We start from the raw sequence: 16,788 nt of genomic DNA, 5'->3' as shown, positions 1-16,788 counted from the left end.
TGAGTATCAGCTTATTGACTGAATCATGTAATAGAAGAAATGACTCTTTTAACCAATTAATCTACTGCATTTTCACTCATGTACTCCTGGGTATACAACTAAGTTAAAGCCCTCCAGGTGATTCTGTTGTGCAGCCAGAGTAGATAACACTGCTCTTCCCACAGATTTTGCAATTTTCCACTAGAACTGGGTACCAAGCAGAGTGCTGGCCTTGAACACCTTTGGGGTGCTCAGTGAAGCAATGCCACCGTGGTTTTTGCCCTTTGAGGTTTTAAAGCTATTGTTCTAGCCTAGAATTCTTTTATTGTTTTACCTGTTCTAATTATTTGTGTCTATTGTTAGCATTTCTCTATTCTTTTTCAAGTAGGTTTCTTGAATACCTTCATCAATCTCTAGGGTAGATTTTATGTTAATATTTGGCAGAAGCAACTATGTAGCAGTAGGTGACTTCAAGTACAAAATAGATTAAGGAATGCATCTAATTTTTTAAAAAAAACAATCATTTTTAGCAACTTACTATACTTTTAGAGTTCTGATTATGAGTTTGTTCTTTTTTCTGAGATGCTGTTGGGAACCTTATGTTTTTGTCTTAGGGCACCAGATATTGGTTAGAAAAGATAATGATAGTTGTATACCCAGGAGTACATGAGTGAAAATGCAGTAGATTAATTGGTTAAAAGAGTCATTTCTTCTATTACATGATTCAGTCAATAAATATATACAAACCAAGCCATGAAATCATTTTCTGGATAAGAGTGGGCAAAATACCACATAATTTCATTAACCTTTAAGCAATGAAATTATAAATCCCTATGCAAATGATTAAGGTTATCATTGCCTATCACCCCCTTTTGATACCTACAGACTGTTAATTCTTCTCTGTCCTGCTGAGTCTTATTAAAACTTCTGACTGATGTCCTTTCAATGTACATTAAAAGGTTTAGAATTTACCAATTTAAAACACTTGCTTCACACTATCACCTCTAATTTAACTAGGCCATTAAACACAGTATTTTGCAAAGGGAAAAAGTCAATGGCTGTTTCTTTCAAAAAATAATAAGTTGAAATAAATTTTAAACTCTTCTTAGAGGTGAGCAACTGTTACATACTACTAGGTCTTTTGATAGTTCATTTGTTCCTTTAGTTTGAAAATGTCAAGTTTACAAAGCGGCTGCTTTTATTTAAGAAATACGCTTGGAGGCTAGATTGGTAAGCTTTAGGCAGATATCTGGTTTGGTGTGAAATACATAGTTGTTAAAGGACCATGTGAATTGGGTCCCAGAAGATGAAGAGTAGAGCGGAAACAGATTGGAGAAAACTGTTTCATTTCATTTGGCTAAAAATATCACTAAATTAAAAATGAAGACAATGAATGATGGCAATACAAAGAAAATTAATATGAATAAGTCATATTTTGGTGTAGATATTGTGAAAAGTTCTGACTTGTGAGACATTTAAAGGAAAGGGCTTACTGTGTCTCTGACCAAAAAAACTTGGCTCCTCGTTCTGGAAGCAGCTCCTAAGAGCTCTTTAGCTTTGCGGGAGAAGACTCTTTCAAGGAGGAATAGATCAGCCCCCCTAATCAGTAGCATCACTTCTGTTCAATGAGATGACAGATGTCATAGAACATCCTCTCATTCAAAAGAAAAAGACTCAAGGTTGCTATCTTAGGTTGGATACTGTGGGTAATCTGGTCTGCAAGTGTTAAGAAGAGAATGTAATAGACTTCTGGCTTTGGGGAAGCTTTATATCACTGATCTTTTGGAATCTCTGACTTCCAAACAGGTTTTCTTTTTCCTTAAATAATTTTAAAAACTATGAAATACATTTTTTAATGATAGCATGTAGAATCTTCTTTACTTTTTTTTTTGTAAGTGCTTCTATCTGTCTTTTTTACATGTTTTTAAGCACTTAGGCTCAGAATGATATTCTAATAGCATCATTTAGCAATTGAAATGGCCTCTGTATATGCCTGTTTGTTGGGTATCTCTCGTGATGGATGGTGAGGAACAGAGGGTAGGGTTGATGACTGGTGTGTGAAGGTGGAATGCTAGTGTCTTTCATTGAGCCTGGAAGTCCCTAACCCCTTTACCATCAAGGATGCCCTCTTTTCAGGTATAGATGTATGAATAAATAGATTTCCATACCTTTTTCTATTCAGCATCACTTTATTTTTATTTTTGGACTTTAAGATTATTTTTCAAACTTTTGAATAGTTACTGTGTACACTTGGATGAATTGTGGTTCTTTGTTAAAATTAAGGGTACGCAGTATCCTCAGCCAGTTCTTAAAAAAGATTCAAAAATGCTATTCAGTACTTGTCAGGCTTCTCTTATAAAGGCAGAGCATGTATCATAAAACGACAACTCAGTCTAGGTGTGTGTATTTTGATATTTGGAAATAATGAGGTTGCGATACTTTGTCTTCTGTGCTCATCTCTCAAATAAAGAGGTCTGAGTAGATGCCCCTATGGTGCTTTCCCAGTCTTGATTCTCTAAGATCACGACTAACTTTGAGAATTGGAGTGAACATCATTGTGACATACTAGATAGATGTAGGCCATTCTCCCTAGCCTCGGTCTCCTCATCTTGTTTGTTACTTTCATATCATGTATAGTGAAATGATACTGCTGTTATGCTAATCTCCATGCATTCTTTCTCATCTCCCCAAAATTAAGCTTCAGCAGGGCAAACTTTGTCTTGTTCACTGCTGAATTCCCACCACCAGCTGCAATGCCTGGTAGATGCTCAGGAAGTGAATTATTTTTCGAGAGAATACACTACATGATAATTATTTCAAATAGGCCATCTCAAAAACGCCACCCTCCCTCATTTGATTGTCTTCTTAGCCTTTCTCTTTCTCTTCATTTTTTTTTTTTTTTTGTGACACATCTCAACCTTCTCTCTGAGGCTGTGACTTATTCACAGTACTTGGAAGGTTCTTCATCCTTGTTTCTTTCTGATATAGGTTATTCTAAGTCTGTGATTACTGTTTAGAATACATCTTTTAAATCTTTTAAAACCGGGTTGGGTAATCTTGTGATTTTGTGCTTTGTACACTGTTTGTACACTTTTTGCGTTGCTGGCTCCTCCTTTTTGGGAGAGTTACTATGTTAGTTTTGACCTTTCTAGTATCCATATACCTAAGGATTCTGACTTTAGTATATACAGAACAGGAAAGTCACAATATCCACCCTTGGGTATATGGTAACATCTTATTCTCTTTACTGTGCACAGTTTGCAGAGAACATAAGGCTGTGTAAGTTAAGTAACAGTTTAAAACTGATGTAATGCTCTCCCAGAAAGTAATACTGTTCTTAAGATATTTATCCTAGATCTACAAATGTCTATGTACCTCCATTGTTTCCTTGGGGTGAAAACCCCAAACCTGGACTGATTACCCATATGCATTCCAACCTGCCTCTGAGATTTTAGACTGTCCTCAGCAAAGGTTCTTGACAGGTTTTTTTGCATTGTGGACCTTTTTGCAAATCTGACTATTGATCTTCTCTACAGAGAGATGCGTTTACATAAACTCACAAAATTTTTTTTGAAGAAAAGCAAAATATTTATTTTATTATTTTTTGAAGTTATACACTGAAATATTTTATATGAAAGAAGGCATGAGAGTTCAAAATAAGAAAAACGTGCATTATATAATAATTGACACCTTTTTAAAATTTATTTTCCTTTACTTATAAAATATTTTGGAAAATAAATATTGCCTCAAAAAATAACCATTTTGTTCTTTTCTTCATAATTGTTGATATAATGACTAATCATGTATTCTTCAATGATGCTTTATTTTTTTTAAGTTTATTGGGGGTAACATTGGTTAATATAATTATATAATTTTCAGGTGTACATTATAGTTTGACACCTGTATATTCTATTGTTTATTACCTAAAGTCTAGTTTCCTTCAGCTACCATATATTTTATCCCCTTTACCCACTTCACTCTCCCTCCCCCATATTTGACTCCCTTTACCCCCTCTGCCTCCCCACTCTTCCCCCACCCCACTAGTAACCACTAGTCTATAGTCCTCTGGTAACCAATAGTTTGTTCTCCATGTCCATGAGTCTCTGTTTGTTTGTCCTGCTCATTTGTTGCTTTTAGGTTTATATCCCACATATAAGTGATATCATGTGATTTTCAACTTTTTCTGTCTGGCTTATTTCGCTTAGCATGATTATCTCGAGGTCCATCCATGTTGTCGCAAATGGCAGTGTTTCATCTCTTCTTATGACTGAGTAATATTCCATTGTATATATGTACCACAACTTCTTTAGCTAATCATCTGTTGTAGGACACTTTGATTCCTTCCATGTCCTGGCCACTGTAAATAATGCTGCTATGAACATTGGTGCGCAAATATCTTTTCGGATATGAGTTTTCAAGTCTTCGGGGTAAATACCCAGTAGAGGGATTGCTGGATCCTATGGTAGATCAATTCTTAGTTTTTTGAGGAACCTCCATACTGTTTTCCGTAGTGGCTGTACCAATTTGCAGTCCTACCAGCAGTGTATGAGGGTTCCTATTTCTCCACATCCTCTCCAACATTTGTTATTACTTGTCCTGTTGATTATACCCATTCTAACAGGTGTGAGATGGTATCTCATTGTGGTTTTGATTTGCATTTCCCTAATAGCTAGCAATGTTGAGCATCTTTTCATATATATGTTGGCCATTTATATGTCCTCTAGGAGAAGTGTCTATTCAGGTCCTCTGCCCATTTTTTGATTGGATTATTTTTTTTTTTTATTGAGTTGTATAAGTTCTTCGTATATTTTGGATATTAGGCCCTTATCGGAGGTGTTGCTTGCAAATATATTTTCCCATTCAGATGGTTCTCTCTTTACCTTGTTGACAATTTCTTTCGCTGAGCAAAAGCTTTTTAGTTTGATGTAGTCCCATTCATTTATTTTAGCTTTTACTTCCCTTGCTTTTGAGGTCAAATTCATAAAATCCTCTTTAAGTCCAAGGTCTTTGAGTGTAGTTCCTATGTTTTCTTCTATGCATTTTATTGTTTCAGGTCTTATATTTAGATTCTTAATCCATTTTCAGTTAACTTTGGTGTGTGGTGATAGACAACAGTCTAATTTCATTCTTTTGCATGTGGCTTTCCAGTTTTCCCAGCACCGTTTATTGAAGAGGCTTTCCTTTCTCCACTGTATGTTTTTGGCTTTTTTGTCGAAAATTATTTGCCCATAAAAATATGGGTTTACTTCTGGACTCTCAATTCTGTTCCACTGGTCCATGTGTCTGTTTTGCTGCCAATACCATGCTGTTTTCATTACTGTCACTTTGTAAATTCACAAATTTTACATGTATCATTGAGGAGTATATAGATTCCTGAAGGCCATCCGTGTACCAATGTTAAGGACCTCTAATCTGAATTATTATTATTGTTATTTGAGTTATAATTGATTTCGGAAGTCCTTGGAAAGACTGACAGAAGCTCTCATTAGTTAAAACGCAGAACATTTCTGTTTTTGGAGATTCTTCTTCCATCTCATGATATCCAAGAATCAGACTGCTAGATCATTCAAGTAAACTGTTGTCCAGATCAGGATTCAGAATTCAAGCTGGGTTTATTTTGAAGGTAACTATGCCCTTCGTGATCTCTCAGGTACCTCTGCATTATCCAGATCAGACATGTAAAGAGAGACATCAGTGTAACTGGATCATCCGGTAAGCACATGTTACTTCATTTTTATTTCTCCATAGATTCTGTCCTCTGGCAGTGTGGCATTATTTCCTATCATCTACTCTTCACTGCAGTGTGGGTCAGTAAGATGATAAGTATTTCTCAAGAGAAGGAAGAAGCCTTTTTAAAATTTTACCAGATGACTTCCTCTGGTGCTTGGAAGTCAGATTTCTTTATTTTTATTTTATCTCATTATTATTTCATATATTCACACTTCTATTGTAGATAAAAATTCCCCACTCTTCTTTTTATGTATATACTTTGGAGAGTTGTGGACAGCTCTCATATTGTTCCTTGGTTGTCAGCCAAGTTATACACATTTAATTCCTTTAATCTTTCTTTGTAATTCAGTCGGCTTGGCTGCTTTTTCTAGATTTCTCTCCATTTCATCCGCATCATTAATAAACAGAAAAAACAGGCTATTGGCTAGCTTCTTTTACACCTTTCATTCTTTTTGCTTCCTGTTTTTACCTCATATTACTTGTTGAACTAAAGCCAGCTAGACATCATTTTCTGGACCACTTTGGCAACACATGAATGCTTGCCTACAACTATCAGTGTCCCACGTGGTAATAGCATCAGCAGTATATCCTAGAGGAAAGAAAGGAAATGTAAAAGGAGAACAGTGCGGAGCAAAATAAAGCATTCTTTGATCGTATGGCAGACTCACCCTTGCCACCTAGAGTAAATCGTTGTACCTTAAACCTTTACCCACAGGTTTTGTGGTCCCAAAGCATTGTGCAGGGGCACTAATTTGCATAATAAGGGAAGCATGTATATCGTTTGAAGTTTGGCCACAGTTCTCACTTGGTTTCTTCCCCAGGTTCTCCCTCCCCCATTGCCTTTCCTAACACTAATCATGACTTGCTATGAGAATCTGTGGCCATGAACAAAACTGGGCAGGGGATCATTTTGTCAGAAATTAGATAGGCTCAGGTGGTAAATGCTCCATGCCTCCATGCAGAACATCTGAGGCAAGTGCTTTAGTTCTTGCTATTTCTCTGATAGCCGTTGGTCTTCTTTTAACAGCGATTCAGTGGAGATGTGCAGGAGGAAGGGACTAGTAGTATATCTTTGGTGCTTTTTATCAACACTGTATTAGTTTCACAACTTTACCCCCTAGAGAAACATACTGCTCTTAGATGATGCTGAGCTGAATGTAAAATATGCCAGCATGGGATCTGGGCTTGTCACAGTTCATTCTTTCTTTTCATTTGGTTTGTAGGAAGTGGGCTTTTAACTCTACTTATCTTGTGCATAGAGAGAAAAAGGTCATACCTCTAGGAGCTGATAGTTTATTGGAGTTTTAGTCACCAAATTCAAGTAGTGTGTTTAGTTGAAGCTTGCAGCAGCACACACTTGGCTTTCGCATTTGTGTTAGCTTTGTTTCTAGTACAGAATTGAATAGGATAGAAGAGACGGTTTTCCTGTTTGTGTCTGTGGCAACTTTGTAGATGATTTGTGGTTAAATCCTTTAAACATTTTTGATCATTTATCACCTCTTTCACTGTAAGGGCATAAAGGAGTCTGTTTCTAATGTTATAATCTTTTAATCAGATTATTTAATTTTAGAGAAATCAAGGTCAGAATAGCAGTTGACACAGTTGCCTCTGAATAGTGACCTAAAGATTGTAATACTTATATTAGTTCTTTTTTTTTTCACCAGATTTTTTGGCCTTCCTTTATACTATCATATTTTAAATAAGATTTGTAATTGTGAGTCATGTATTTCTTGGTCTCTGGCCTCTTAAATAGGTATGTATATGACTTGGACTCCTTTTAAGTCTGATTTTTTAGAATGTTAATCTCTTACATGGCTTTTAAAAGGTTGGCAATATTGTACTCACACAATTTCTTTGGGCAATTGATCCATTCTTCAGCATAACTTTTGTTTCATGGGTCTTTTCAAGACCTGTCAAAGAAAACAAACGCCAACCTGACTTTAAAGGGGCAAAAATATCCCCCCTCCACTCCATGCTATATTATTCTTTGTTCTCTATGTGCATCAAAGTGACAATCCCACACTGTCTCAATTGAGGGAGTCTAGCACAAAAATAAAAACAGCCTGGCACTGTTCTAGGCTGGCAGCCAAGATGTTTTGTGTAGCTTGGTTCTGGCAGTAGTTTTCATAAGGCAGAGGGTCTACCCTCCCAGCATCACTGAAGGGTGGCATGCAGCCTTAGTCTTTCCTACTTAAACCATTTCTTTTCCCCCATCTTCCTCTATCTTCACAAAGACCACCATCATGAAAAAAAAATATTTTTTCTTAAATAGAAACATCATTCTCTTCACAACTTCTGCATTTAGTGAATGGCATTGTTCCTTATAGAAGCTTGTGTGAAGTTTGCCTTTTCCAGCTCTCTTAGAGTTCCTTCACAGTTGCATTTTTGCCGCAGTTTTCAGAAAACTCTTCTGAATATTGCTAACTTTGGACATGTTGACATAGAATTTCTGATTGGTTGAAATCTTGTCTTGCTTCACAGCTTATTATTTGAACAGAAACTCTTGATTGATCTGTATGTGTTGTATGGGTTTTTATGCCAAGATATCTCTTGTTGAGACCAAAAGGTCTGCCATTGTTTTCAATTTTTGTCTAAAACTCAGGGTCAGTTCATATCTTTTACAAATTGAGTACTCTTCTTTAGAATGTTGGGTAAGTATTTCTGGATAACCAGATGAACTTCCATTTAAATATAAGGGTGTGCACTTAAAATTTTTTTCTTTGAAATCGAAATGCAAGATAAAGCACAGAAGTGTTTTTAAGTTTCCCAATACTCTCTAAATTATAATTAGTGACCTACTAGTATAAGAGGTGTGGAAATATAGCATTATGATTTTTAAGCGATGATTTGAGCAGGAGACTAGATTTTCACTATGAGCAAGCATTCTATGAAATTTCGTAGAATGTTCCTCCAGATGTAAATGTTTTCTATTGTATTAAGCAAAAACAAATGATTTACTTTTGAGTGATCTATTTTAAAAATTAATGTTTCGCAATCAAGAATAGGTAAATAGGCAGGATATGTTTCTTAAGAGGAGATTGATATTATTTTGACTGCTTTTTATTTAAAAAGTTGTCAGTGATTTTTGGCAATAAGAAATTACTTTGGGAAGAAAAACTCATTTATTTTTGTGATTGCAACAAATGTGACTGAAAGGAAACAGTGGTTCGTGTTAAAATTATTAATGTAAAAGATTTTTAAATGCCATGTATACTGGGAAATACTATGTCTTTATAGTACATTAAGATAAACTTGTGCAATCGGACAATTCTTTATTTCAGAGATTTATTTTTAATTTAGAAAATGCTTTAAAAATCATTAAAAGGATTTGTAAAACAGGTAAATCAGAAGCATGCATTAAATAAACTCACCTGTTATTTTCTCTCATTCTCAAGACAGGTTCAACAACATATTGGCTCATTACTTTAACAAAACAAACAAATACTCAAATTGCCTTGTATGTAATGCACATGTAATAAATGCTGTGATTCCTCATTACCCCAATGTTTTTTTTTAACTTGTATTTGTAGTGGCTTATTTTATAGAGCAGCTGAAATGAATGTGGTGGGATGCCTGTTAAGTTATATCAATTAAATCTTTAGGTCAACATTTTAAGCGTCAGAATTATGACATTTTTTGAGAAGGAATGCCAGTGAAACTGTTTTTTTCTCTTGGTCCATTTAAATGCTTGACTGTCTGTCTGGAATCATCTGTGCCAAGGTCTGATAATATTAGAATTGGTGGTTAAAGAGAATACAGACCAAAAAACACTTTCATTCTGTATGTTCAAATATATCAAATAATGTTTATTGTATGTTAAATACTGTTCATTGACTTTAAATACATTCAGCGTTGTAATTTTTATTTGCAATTAAGCCCTTTATCTCTTCTATGGTAAGAATATATCTTTCATTGACTTCGGGATTGCAGTATGAATTGTCCTATTTATTCATTTATTCTAACTATACACAGAGGCATAGTAGAAATATATTTAAGATCTGTAATGTTTGAGCAGTTCTTTTGGTAAGTGCTGTTGAGTTTTCATTTTTGTATGTAATAAATTTGACAGTTTTGTTTAATTCAGAACACATATCAAAGCTATTATATTGTTATAGTTTGATGTCATACAGTTTGTAGGAATTATGATATAGTAACTTAATCATTATGTTTGTAGAGACATGGAAAAGTAAACTAAGGGATGTCAACAAAGTTGAATAAATACTAAATTTATTATTTTAACTAGGATTGTATTTTATTAAATACAATGTTTATAATTATAACTAGCATTTTATTTCATTTGAATATCAATACAGATTTTAAACATAACCGCTGGGCAGGTGATTTGAATATCTTGTTCGATGTCAAATATTGGTAACATATAATAACAAATAGTGATTTCTTAAGTTTATGTGGTCAAAGATATTAGTAATCTTCCCTTAAGCATATGGTACATGCTTCAGTGTTAAAATTCAGTAGAGAGTTCCCCTCCCCCATTTTTGATACATTTTAATTTCCTCTGCCCGACATCTTATCATTCTGTAGAATACTTTCACAAGTATTTCATATGTTTTCTGTGGCATCTCACACTGCTCACTTTTTATCCATGGTACCATATGAGTTCCCCCTTTTCAGATTTACGCTGCATATTTTAAGCTGCTGATAGTGTAAGTCGATTGCAAGGTAAAGTGACATTTAGCTTTTTGAGCTAGTCTCATTTTTAGCATGAGAGCAGGTTTTTTTTCCCTCCCCTGTCCTAAATCTTCTCATATTTCCCATTAAAACAATCTTACTAACACCAAACAAAGAAATTCAGAGATTTGGCTACAGCAGAAATTGAATTGCATCAAAAAGTGGCTACTACAATACAATTTTATTAATGAATGATCTACATTGGTTCCAGCTGTGTCCATGTGATTAGGCCTTCACCAGGCAACAATGGGTATTTCCCTATTGCTTTTATTTGATTTCCAAGAATGTGTCATCTGTTACATCAGCCCCTGCCAATATGCCCCTTGTAAAAGTGTTTTGTTTTTTTTCCTTCCAAATTTCTGAAGCATAAGTTGAATACCCACACACCTCCCTGCCGAAATATTGTTTCTAGTGAATAGTGGCCTAGGTTTGTATGCCTGGTGTTGCATACCAAAATATCAGAATATAAATTAAAGTAAATGTTTATTAAGTTTATCAGTAAAATTTCAGAAGTATGGTTGCCTGGTAATGCTAAAGATAGACTATTTTCACTTTTACGTTTTCCTCTTAATATTTTATTACAGTGGTATAATGTGTTATAGAGGTGGACAAGCTTGCAGATTGAAATCAGGATCGTCCAGATTGTTCCCTTCCCTGGACCATATGGTATAGTTCTAAAAGCCTTTTGTACGCTGTCTGTTCAGTTTATTGTATACTCAATCTTTAGTGCACCTAAAAAGATAACCAAATAAAATGGGCCCGAGTAAAAGGACTTTGTAGCATGTAAGAACCCTAGAAATATTTGTTGTAAAGGAGATAACCGCAGATGAAATTCAAATTGAGATGATATAAACAAAAGAGACTTGTTATTCTCTGAATATTCTTTTGAGATCATATGGATTGTCATAGCTTATCTTTGAATGCTGGTTTTAAAACGAAGGCATTTATGTTATCCAACTGTACTAATTATCCTTATATATCCCATTCTTGCAGTTTGATGAAGAAGAGAATGTAGCTTTTATCTACTTTACAGAGGAAGCCTCTACCTATGAACAATGCTAAAAAATATATAAACTCCACATTTTATGAATATATAGAATTTTTTTGACTGATTTCAGTGAGAATTTAGGGCTAAGACTTACAATAATTTCACCCTTTTAGCCCCTACCCATACTCAGAGATTCTTGAAATTTTCTAATTCTATTTCTTTTTCCTCTCCGTTTCCTGACCTATTTTGGTTCCATAATTCTATTTTAGGAAAGTAAGATAAGAGATTGCTTATTCCATATGCTAAGACTCTTTAAAAGCTAAGAATGAGAGTGATTTCTCCTGACTCTCACTACCCTTCTTTCCAAAGTAAGCTGCTGTTTGAGAGCATTAGACATTACCCATTGCTTTTTGGCATAAGAGAGTTGAAGCTGAAATTCTACCAAATGAAAAATGAAAAAAAAAGGAGAGCCTATAAAGAACACGTTTCTTTACTCTATCATTACCCTGAACCACTGAAAGGGTAACTGAGAGGAACTCAAATGTTATTGGAATGTGTAATTTTCCTCTGAATGGCCACAGTGAAATATATTTGAACAAAAAAGGCAGAAAAAGTGTATGGGGGGTATGGAGTTGATGGTGATTGAAATTAATGAATCTTTTCAGCACTATAAAATAGAAACTATCCCAAGAATGGTGCACATTTAAAATATGTCCAACAGAAACTTACATAGAGACACGTTATTACTTTAAGATTACTAGAGGTAGGTGAGGTATTATGATAATATAATAACGCTAGTGGTAAATTGGACACAAAATATTTGTTGGATATGTATTTTTCAAATTTGAAAATTTTTCATAAACAGAATCACCAATTTCAAGTGGGAGAGTCTTTCCTATTTCGAAAATACTGTTATCTTGTGTTCTTTCCTTTATTTTAAAGCTTTTTAATAAAATGCTCACAAAATTGAAAAACATAGTTTGTACTTTCAAATAAGCTAAATTTCTCCTTCCTTTTTTCTCTCCATTCTTTTTCCTTACCCCTTTCTTTCTAACTTTCAGTTATTTATTTGTATGTATATGTTACTGATAGGAATTATCTATGGCATACTATAAAAAATATATATATTTTATGCATTTGGGAGGTTGAAGGTTTCATTTGGAAAAATAAATAAAAATCTTGCGATCACTATGTAACAAATCGATTTCCAACAAACAGAGAAATTGGAATACGTGTATTAAATTAATCCTGATTACTAAAAATTATAGGATAATCGTAGACATGCAAATTAAAAATAGTTTTTATTTCTTTTAGCTAGAAAGGACTACTAGATCTTAGCCTAAATTAATGAAGGAGGAACCTTAGATACTATAACTCAAATATCTCCTCTTTTTTTATAGCTTTCTTTTAATGGTAAAAATGCCTCTGGCTCAAGTAATAGAAAATCTCACTATGACTTAAATGAGTAAGGGTTTTATTTGTCTCCCGTCAAAAGAAATCTGGAGGCAGTTAGTTTACAGGTAACTGATGCCATCAGGTATCCTGGTAACATCTTCCTTCTCCACCATCCTTAGCATATAACTTACGCTCCTAATTTCACAGTTGACTTTTATACCTATAGAAATATGTTTACTTTGAAACAGGAAGAAAAGTGAAGGGAACTCAGAAACCTTCTCTTCATGCGGACCATTGTTTTTTTCCTTAGAAAGGGATGCCCACTCATGGGGACGGCAGGGAGAAGAACTGGAATGAGTGTTGAGTGAGCCATCCTAAAGATATCTGACATACTTCCTCTCTTCTTTATATAGTTAGTTGCTTAGACCTTTAAACTTTCTGGGCACTTGGTTTATATAGTAACTTGCTGTTGGTTCCCTTTTGAATTTAGTGCATATGTTTTGGTGTCGTAATGTTATATTTCTATGTCTGAGGACAGAAACTGTACTTACGTCATTTTGGTGTCTTTACATTTAGCATAGACCTATATATATAGATCCTCAATAAACACTCGTTGAATGAATGGATGAATATTAAGATATATATTTGTTAATATTGATGGCATAAATCATTTGCACACATAAAGATACAGTAATATTTTTAATTCATGAGGGGTTGTGGACTAAATTTTATAGAATTGTTTGTTATTCCTAAGAGGGCATAAATTTAAAGATGTTAAAGTTGCTTTTTGTGGAAACTATTTAATTACTATAGTTATAGGAATATCCTCAAAATGACTTAGTACCAATGCTTTTGTAGGAGCACATTCTCCATGAGTAAATAAAAAAATGTAATTTCTTTTTAACTCTATGTGTAGCCTATTGTTTAAACAAAGATATTGTAGTACTCATATATTAAGATCTCAGTTTTTGAAGAAATAAGCAGTTTAAGTTTATTCATAAGGCAAACAGGTCATTCGATAATTTATATTATTGATGTTGATTTATAAGAAGGAGTTATTAGATCCTTGAAAGCCTCATGGCTAAGGGCACACTAAATCAAATTTTATCCTAGATGGCACTTGGGGTATATTATTTCTTTTGATTCTTAGAGTGACAGTTTCATATTTTTTTAATACACATGTAAATGGTTAGTACAATAGAAAAACATATCCAAAAGAAACCCTAAGAATTCATCTTTACATCTTTACATGCTTTGCCCTAAACTGTCTTAGAAGAAAGCAGGCTACCTCTTCTTTCAAAATCTGCAGAAGAAATAGCTCAGTGTATAACTTGGTAGTGTGAATCAGTGCCTCACAACTCCTCCAATGTCTGACCTAAATTCGTTTTGTTGTATTTCCATTTTGTTTCTGTTATTTTGACCTCAGAAGACAAAACAACAACTCTCCACTATCTCCCATACAACATCCTCTATATAGCATCATTTTAATAAATTCCCTCCTTTTCATTCATGATGGCAGAGTTGTTGGTACCTTAATTACTAAAACAACCTGTGCATGGATAGAACTTATCTCAGAGCAGGGAATGTATTCAAGTATCTGGAACTCAAATTTTCTATCTGAGCAGTTTATAGTCACTGAAAATAAAGGAAGCCCTTTTAACATTCAGAAACAGTCGTGGGGGAGAGTTCCTACATAATCACAATTTAGGCAAGATAGTTTTCTAGATTTCGATTCAGAATTGGGTATCAATAGTCAGTCTCTTTTAGCCCTTAAGCTGCTCTTTTGGTCATACTTTAGGAAGTAATAATATATAGGCCAAAACTTTGCACTTAAAAATATTGCATATAAAAGTTCAGTCTTTTCTCACTGTTTTCACAGCAAATCGATATAGTATCTGGCTTATACCAGGCACTTGGTAAATATTCATTAAAGGAATTGTTTTAGTCTCCCTTGGTAATGCTTGCTAATATAGGTTGCTTTATGCTTTGCCTTTCCTCATTCCTCTTTAATTTTATTTTGCTGCCCAATAAGCACTCATAGTTTTTTTGTTGTCTTTATCTTCTCATTCAATGATATGTGCAGTAATTTAGAACTTATTTGAATAGGTAAAGTTCAGTAGTAATGCCTGGACAATTCACTTTTTGATGCTGCTGTACTTTTAAATCCAGGAATACTTCTTTCCCCCCACTCCCTCATAAGGTGAGGACTTATTGTAACCTATTGGTGAAAATTCAGAATACATTAATTGAATGACTGTTGTGTGCAAGTTACTTTGCATATTATGCATAGGAATAAACATGAATTGTACACTGACTTCGCTGCCACGGAATTGAAATATGGTTGAGAAGATGCGCATACGTACTATGTAACTATAGAATAGGCGGGATTGTGTTCACTGCCCTACTTGGGGTGTAAACTAAGTCTGGTGGTACTACAGAGGAAGGAGTCATGACTTCTGACCAGCTGAATGCGAGAGAGCATTTGACTTAAGCCTTCATGGATGAGAAGAAATTTGAATGGAGTCTTGAACTATATGTAGGAATTTAGCTATTGGTAAAGGTGAAAGAATTCCGGAAAGAAGAGACAGCACTAGCAGTGCTTGGAGGTGGGGATGTGTATAGACCATTTGAAAAACTGTTGAAGGGTCCATTGTGTGGAGTAATGATGTGCCTGTGAGAGTGATGGGAATTGAGGCAAAAAAAAGAACTTGAAACCAAATTGTCAGTGGCCTTGTTTCTTATTAAGTCATTTTCTTTCTTCTGTAGAAGTAATCATAGGTTTCTGAGTAGAGGACTGTCACTAAGATATATGCAAGTTTCAGAGGAAGACTAGAAGACATAGTTAAGGTTGAAGATGATGAGGAAGGCTGGGAGGCTGTAGGGCCTGGAAGGAGGGACTGGGGTTCGGTCAGCTAAAAGCCCTGGGGGTTGTTGATTTGTTCAGAGCTGTGCAGCAGTGTCCTGGCTCTCAAAAGAGGGAGGACACGTCCCCATTTTGAGCCTTCTTTCCACCTACATTGTTTCGGAAGACTGCAACAGACCTCCCTTGCACACACTTGAGAGATCAAGGATTTTAGCCTGAATTCTAGAAGAAAGTAAGAGGCGAAAAGAGTTGAATGACTGCCGAGCGAGCCTAGAGTCTCTGCATATTTCTTCAAATCCTCTTTGTAGTTGGGATTTTGGCTCTCTATACTTTTTGGGCTCTTGGTTCATCTTCCTGAAGTAGAACATGCCATGGGTCCCTCTTTGAGACCCTTCTCAAATGTTTTATAACACTTATCACTCTGCATTGTAATTTCATCGAGGCCTGAGGCCAGAAACTGTATTTGGGTCATCTTAATATCACAAAACACTCAGCATAATTTTTAGTGTGTAATCATTCAATAAATGCTTATTGAATAAAGCAAAATTTTTTTTTTAATGCTTTGCAGTCTCACAGACCTTCCTACTTTTTGCACATGCTGAGTCTATTCTATCTCAAGATCTTGCTGTGCCTGCTACCTGGAAAGCTGCAGAGCCCTTTACTTCTCTTCCTCTGGTTTTTGTGTAGATGTCATCTCATCATCAGCAAGGTGTCCTCTGACAACCCTATTTAATATACTACCCTTCTCCAACCCCAGTTCTCAGCAATCCTTGTCTTCTGTTACCCCATTTTATTTTTCTTTATAACACCTGCCACCATCTGATGTACATTTACTTGATGATTGTCTTTTTACACCAATTAGAAATTCCTGTGATTTTAGAATCACAGCAAAAGAACATTTGTTTTGTTGTCTAATTTATCTGCAAGCAGCTGGGACAATGATGGGCACATAGTAGGCACAAGAAATATTTGTTAAATGAATGAATGGTAAGAATCAGACTGAAAAGGATAGTGCAGGTTTACTTATAGGTTTATATGAGCTATGGTATTATAAATTTTTTAATAATATTAAATCATTAATATTGCTCTCAGAAAAATAAAAACAAATTCTATTTTCTAGATTGGGCTTTTGAAATATTTATGT

General features: G+C 34.8%; 1 protein-coding gene across 11 annotated transcripts in view; it reads left to right on the top strand.

Moving 5' to 3' along the window:
* Positions 1–16,788, top strand: part of GTDC1 (glycosyltransferase like domain containing 1) — a 338,147-nt gene that overhangs the window by 70,619 nt on the left and 250,740 nt on the right. For 3 of the 11 annotated variants that reach the window (XM_006921046.3, XM_025039404.1, XM_025039403.1), the window contains exon 2: positions 5,630–5,691. The exons of 7 other annotated variants lie outside the window; for them this stretch is intronic. The gene's annotated coding sequence lies outside the window, so the exon portion shown is untranslated. Of the gene's footprint in view, positions 1–5,629; positions 5,692–11,043; positions 11,065–16,788 lie in introns of those variants that run through there. One more of the 11 variants, XM_025039405.1, reaches the window with a different exon arrangement.

The sequence above is a fragment of the Pteropus alecto genome, unplaced genomic scaffold (genome assembly GCF_000325575.1).
Source record: "Pteropus alecto unplaced genomic scaffold, ASM32557v1 scaffold3, whole genome shotgun sequence".
In the NCBI taxonomy this organism is placed as follows: Eukaryota; Metazoa; Chordata; class Mammalia; order Chiroptera; family Pteropodidae; genus Pteropus; species Pteropus alecto.
The sequence above is the reverse complement of the archived record's forward strand: the minus strand, read 5'-3'. Positions and strand labels throughout refer to the sequence as shown.